Source organism: Marmota marmota, unplaced genomic scaffold (genome assembly GCF_001458135.2).
Source record: "Marmota marmota marmota unplaced genomic scaffold, marMar, whole genome shotgun sequence".
In the NCBI taxonomy this organism is placed as follows: domain Eukaryota; kingdom Metazoa; phylum Chordata; class Mammalia; order Rodentia; family Sciuridae; genus Marmota; species Marmota marmota.
The window spans coordinates 1-5,437 of record NW_026006050.1 but is presented as its reverse complement, the minus strand read 5'-3'; the positions used below and the strand labels follow the sequence as shown (position 1 = coordinate 5,437).

The following is a 5,437-nucleotide window of genomic DNA, read 5'->3' as shown; positions in this document are numbered from 1 at the left end:
ATATATATATATTCACTACACTTATCTCTTGTCTTTTTTATAAACAGCCCTTTCGTGAAGTGATAGCTCATTGTAGGTTTGGGATTTTTTTTTGGTATTGGGGATTGAACCTAGGGACCTTAATCATGGAGCCATATCCCCAGTCATTTTTTATTTTTTACTTAGAGACAGGGTCTCATTGGGTTGCTTAGAGTCTTAATAAGTTGCTGAGGCTGGCTTTGAATTGCAATCCTCCTTCCTCAGCCTCTTGAGCCACTGGGATTATAGATGTGCACCACCATGCCTGGCTTCATTGTAGTTTTGATTTGTATTTTCCTGATAAATGATGTTGACGTTGATGAGTGATGTTGAGTACTTTTGCATATACCTATTGACCTTTATTTTAAAAAGTGATATTCATTATTTTATTAATACATTAAAATGAAAATAAACCATGAGAAGCTACAAAGACATGAAACTTCATGAATATTAAGAAGCAATGGCCAGGCATGGTGGTGCATGCCTATAATCTCAGCGGCTTAGGAGGCTGAGGCAGGAGGATCACGAGTTCAGAGCCAGCTTCAACAAAAGCTAGGTATTAAGCAACTCAGTGAGACCGTCTCTACATAAAAATACAAACTAGGGCTGGGGATGTGGTTCTGTTGTCGAGTACCCTTGAGTTCAATTACCAGTATGCACCCCCCCTCAAAAAAAAAACAAGCAATGGAGCGGGCTGGGCTTGTAGCTCAGTGGTAGTGTGCTTGCCTTACATGCATGAGGAACTGGGTTTGATTCTCAGCACCATAAATAAATAAATAAATAAAGGTCCACTGACAACTGAAAAAAAATCTTTTAAAAAAGAAGCAAGGGAGGCACCTATTCTAAGTTAAAATTGGCTTGCCTTGTAGGGGATGAAAGGACTACACACACAAAGATCATTAATGGTGAGATTACTGATAGTCCGTCATCTTTAATTTATTTATGTATCCATGGGAAGTTTAGAAATAAATTTAATGGAACATTTACTACTGTTAACCTCTAAGCCAGGGAGTACAGGTAAGAAGTCATATGGTGCCTAAAATTTCTACAAACACACAGGTTTACAAAAACCCAAGCCTAAAATCAAAACTCTCTGGCAATGTTGAAATTTGCTCTTGGGAGAAGATCTCCATTTATGATGTTTGAACACACTCTTTTTTGTTGTTGGATAGTTTCTTTGAGGGGAGAGTATTTTTCCTTCAGTATAGTTTTCTTCAGTTTTGATTTGTCAAACCTCTCTACTTCAGACAAGTCTAGTTTATCACTCATCTTGACTAAATGAAAGACTGAAGATTTTAAGTCTAGCATAAAGCAGTCCCTGGGTTGATACCTTGCTCACTCTGGACCAGGTTGCTGTTCTGTGCAGAACCAGGTGCTTGTAATTCCTGCAGCGGGCCACCCCCAGACCACACCCCAGCTTTCTGATTAAATGAGGGATCCCAGGCTCACGTGTTGGCCCTCCCTCCACTTTAGCCCTACAGGCCTGCATCCACTGTCTTCTCTCTACATAGAACCTCACCCCCCCATTGGCCTTTTTCGTCTTCTTTGCACGTTTTTAAATGAGGTGGGTTTTTTAAAAGTATTTTTTTTAGTTGTAGTTGGACACAATACCTTTATTTTATTTATTTTTATGTGGTGCTGAGGCTCGAACTCAGCATCTCACATGTGTTAGGCAAGCTCTCTACTGCTGAGCCACAACCCCAGCGCCCCCCCCCCCGGTTTTTTGTTTTTTTTGCTACTGAGTTTTGTGAATTCACTATATATTCAGTATATTAACACTTTATTGGATATATGGTTCAAAAATATTTTCCCAATCCATAGGCTGCCTTTTCATTGTTTCCTTTGCTGTGTAGAGACTGGGGACATGAAGGAGAAGAAAATGGGGAGATGTAGGTCAAAGGGTACAAATTAATAGTGACATTTGATAAATAAGTCCTAGAGATTTAATGTACAGGAGGACTACAGTTAATACTAGTATATTGTATATTGAAAATTTACCAAACAAGTAGATTTTAGGTGCTCTTACCACACACGCACACATACACATGGATAACTATGGAAGGTGATAGGTATGCAAAATTGCTTACCCATAGTAATCATTTATATATATAAATGTTCAAATTTTATATTTATAAAAACATCATGTTTTACATCCTTAAATTTATATGATAAAATATGCAAAAGTAGAGGAGAAGGCAAGTTATGCATCTCCATGGGTAGGTATTGCTATGATATAATACAGATCTAGTGATGTACAAAATATAGACAACCTTTTTTATTTTTTTGGTACTGGGGATTGAATTCAGGGGCATTCAACCACTGAGCCACATCCCCAGCCCTATTTTGTATTTTATTTAAAGACAGGGTCTCACTCAATTGCTTAGTGCCTCACCATTGCTGAGGCTGGCTTTGAACTCATGATCCTCCTGCCTCAGCCTCCTGGAGCTGCTGGGATTATAGGCGTGTGCCACTGTACCCAATGGCAATCATTTATTAATGAAGGTGAAAGTAACTACTAGCAGAAATTGACAAAAGTAATCAAAATTCCAAAGTATCAAAATTCTGAAATAATGGGAATCAGAAGTCGGATTAAGAAAAATATGAGTAAACCAAAAAAGCAGGAAAAGGGAAAGAAGAAATATCAACCAAGTACAATGAATAGTAAACATAGGGGGCATAAAATAAATAATATTAGAATTCAACTAAATTGAATGAGGTGAATTCTGCTATAAAAAATAAATACTATGAAACTGGAATCGTAAAAACTCTGAAACTACTAGAAGAAAACATGGGAAACACTTCAAGACATTGATACAGGCAATGATTTTCTGTATAGCACCCTAAAAACTGACTAATAGGATGACATCAAAATGAAGATTCTGCACAGCAAACAATCAATAGAGTGAAGAGACAACCTACAGACTGGGAGAAAATATTTACTAGTTATTCATCTGACAGTGGGCTGATATCCAGAATATATAAAGAACTAAAAACCTTAACAATAAAAAATAAGTTGTTATGGGCCAGGCTATATGGGCAATGACCAAACAGACTCCATTTTATCCTGAGACCTCGTATCATGTAAGAAATGCTTCTCCCATGGGAAAGCCCCATCTCTGTACCTGTTAATAGATACTTAGCATAACATACTTGGCAACACAAAATGGCAATTCTTATACAATGTAAAATTGTTCTCTTTGCTTTCCACTTTTCTTGGGCAATGTACCTTGTTAGAGATTGATTGTCTAGTAACACTTCTCTAACTTATACTCAACTAGGGTCATTTTGAACCACTTCCCTTCTGCTTGCTTCCTGCTATGCCAACCAGGAAAGTCCCGTGGGAAATACCAATATACCCACTGCATTATCTCGCTAACTGCCCAGTTCAGTTTCTGTACCTGCTGGCTTGCGGCTATGTCAACCCAGACGTGGTTTTTGCTTTTAAATATCCTAAAATGCTCAAGCTCAGGGATGTTCTTTGCAGAGACGTTATGGGTCCTGTGGGGAATAGTCACTGGCTGGCCGGCTAAATAAAGACTCTTCAATTTGGACAAAACTGGGACTTAATGTGTTTTCTGAATGACCTTCCCCACAACAAAGTAACCCAATTAAAATGGGCAAATAATCTGAATCGACACTGCTTAAAAGAAGAAATACAAATGGCCAATAAATATATGAAAAGATGAGCAATATCATTCCCTACAATGAGATACTGTCTTGACTCCAGTTAGAATGGTCTTTATTAAAAAATATAACAAATTCTGGGGAGGATACAGAGAAAAAGGAAGCATTATACACTGTGAGTGGAATGTAAATTAGTATAGGCACTATGGAGAACAACGTGGAGGTTCCTCAAAAAAATAAATATAGAATTATCATATGATACAACTCTCCCACTCTTGGGTAAACATCCAAAGGAAATGAAATCAGCATATCAGACGAGATGGGGCATTCAGGGTGGTATGGCCATAGACTGAAATAAGCATATCAAAGAAATGCCTGCACATCCATGTTTACTGTGACAATTCACAATAGCTAAAATATGGAAACAGGGTGCTGATCAAAAGATGAATGCATAAAGAAAATGTAGTATGTATACACAATGGAATATTATTTAGCCATAGAGAAATGAAATACTTTGATTTGCAGCAAAATGGATGGATCTAAGGGACATTATATTAAGTGAAATAAGCCAAGACAGACAAGTACCCCATGTTCTCTCTCATTTGTTGAAACCAAAAAGAGTTGATCTGAAAGTAGAAGAGTGATTACTAGGGATTGGAAAATGTATGGGGGAAGCATGGAAGAAAGGTGGTTGGGTATGATCAATAGGCATTGTATGCATGTATGGAAATATCACACTGAACCTCATTAATATGTACAATTAATATGTATTAATAACAGAAAAATTTAAAATGTAACAAAATACAGTTGTCACACATCTAAAACAAAATGTCAAAGATGTGAAACAAAGTATTGGGCAGAAATATTATTTATCATTCTTTCTTTTATATTTGGTACTCATTTCTTCATTGGAAATCTTTGCCTACCTTAGGGTCATAAAGTGTTTGTTTTCTTCAAAAAATTGTATTGTCTTAGCTTCCACATTTCAACCTACTGTCTATCTGGGAAGGATTTTGATGTGTGGTGTGTGTTAGGGTCAAGATTCATTTCTTTTATGAAGATAGCAAGATGGTCCAGCACCACTTAGTAAAAAGACCATCTTTTTCTCACAGCTCTGCAGTGTCTACTGGTGATCATGTATGTGGGGGTCCATTCTTAAACTCTTAAACCAAAAAACAATAAAATCAGATAAGTATGAAAAATGTGTACACTTTCTTATATGTAGTTATGTTACAAGAAGGGTTTATTTGTTTTTGGTACTAGGGGTTATGCCCAGGGGCACTTTTCCACCAAGCTACATCCCCAGCCCTTTTAACTTTTTGTTTTGAGACAGAGTCTCACTAAGTTGCTTAGGGCTTCACTAAATTACTGGGGCTGGCCTCAAACTTGTGATCCTACTGCCTCAGCCTCCCAAGTTGCTGAAATTAGAGATGTGTGCTCCCACTCCCAGCAACATTATCTTATGTAAAGTTGAAAATCAGAGTTCTTGTCTAGAAGGTGCAAGGCCCTGGATTCGATCCTCAGCACCACATGAAAATAAATAAATAAAATAAAGTTATTGTGTCCAACTACAACTAAAATAAATAAATAAATAAATAAATGTTTTTTAAAAGGCCATATACTGTATGGTTTCATTTATATAACATTATCAAAATGACAAAATTTTAAACACAGAATACAAACAGTCACACATGATGGTGCATATCTGTAATCTCAGCAGCTCTGTAGACTGAGGCAGGAGGATCACAAGTTTGAGGCCAGCCCCAGTAATTTAGTGAAGCCCTAAGCAACTTAG

General features: G+C 37.2%; 1 pseudogene; it reads right to left on the bottom strand.

Annotated features, from left to right (window-relative positions):
- Positions 1 to 891: 891 nt before the first annotated feature.
- Positions 892 to 1,639, bottom strand: LOC125614707 (annotated as a pseudogene).
- Positions 1,640 to 5,437: the final 3,798 nt, after the last annotated feature.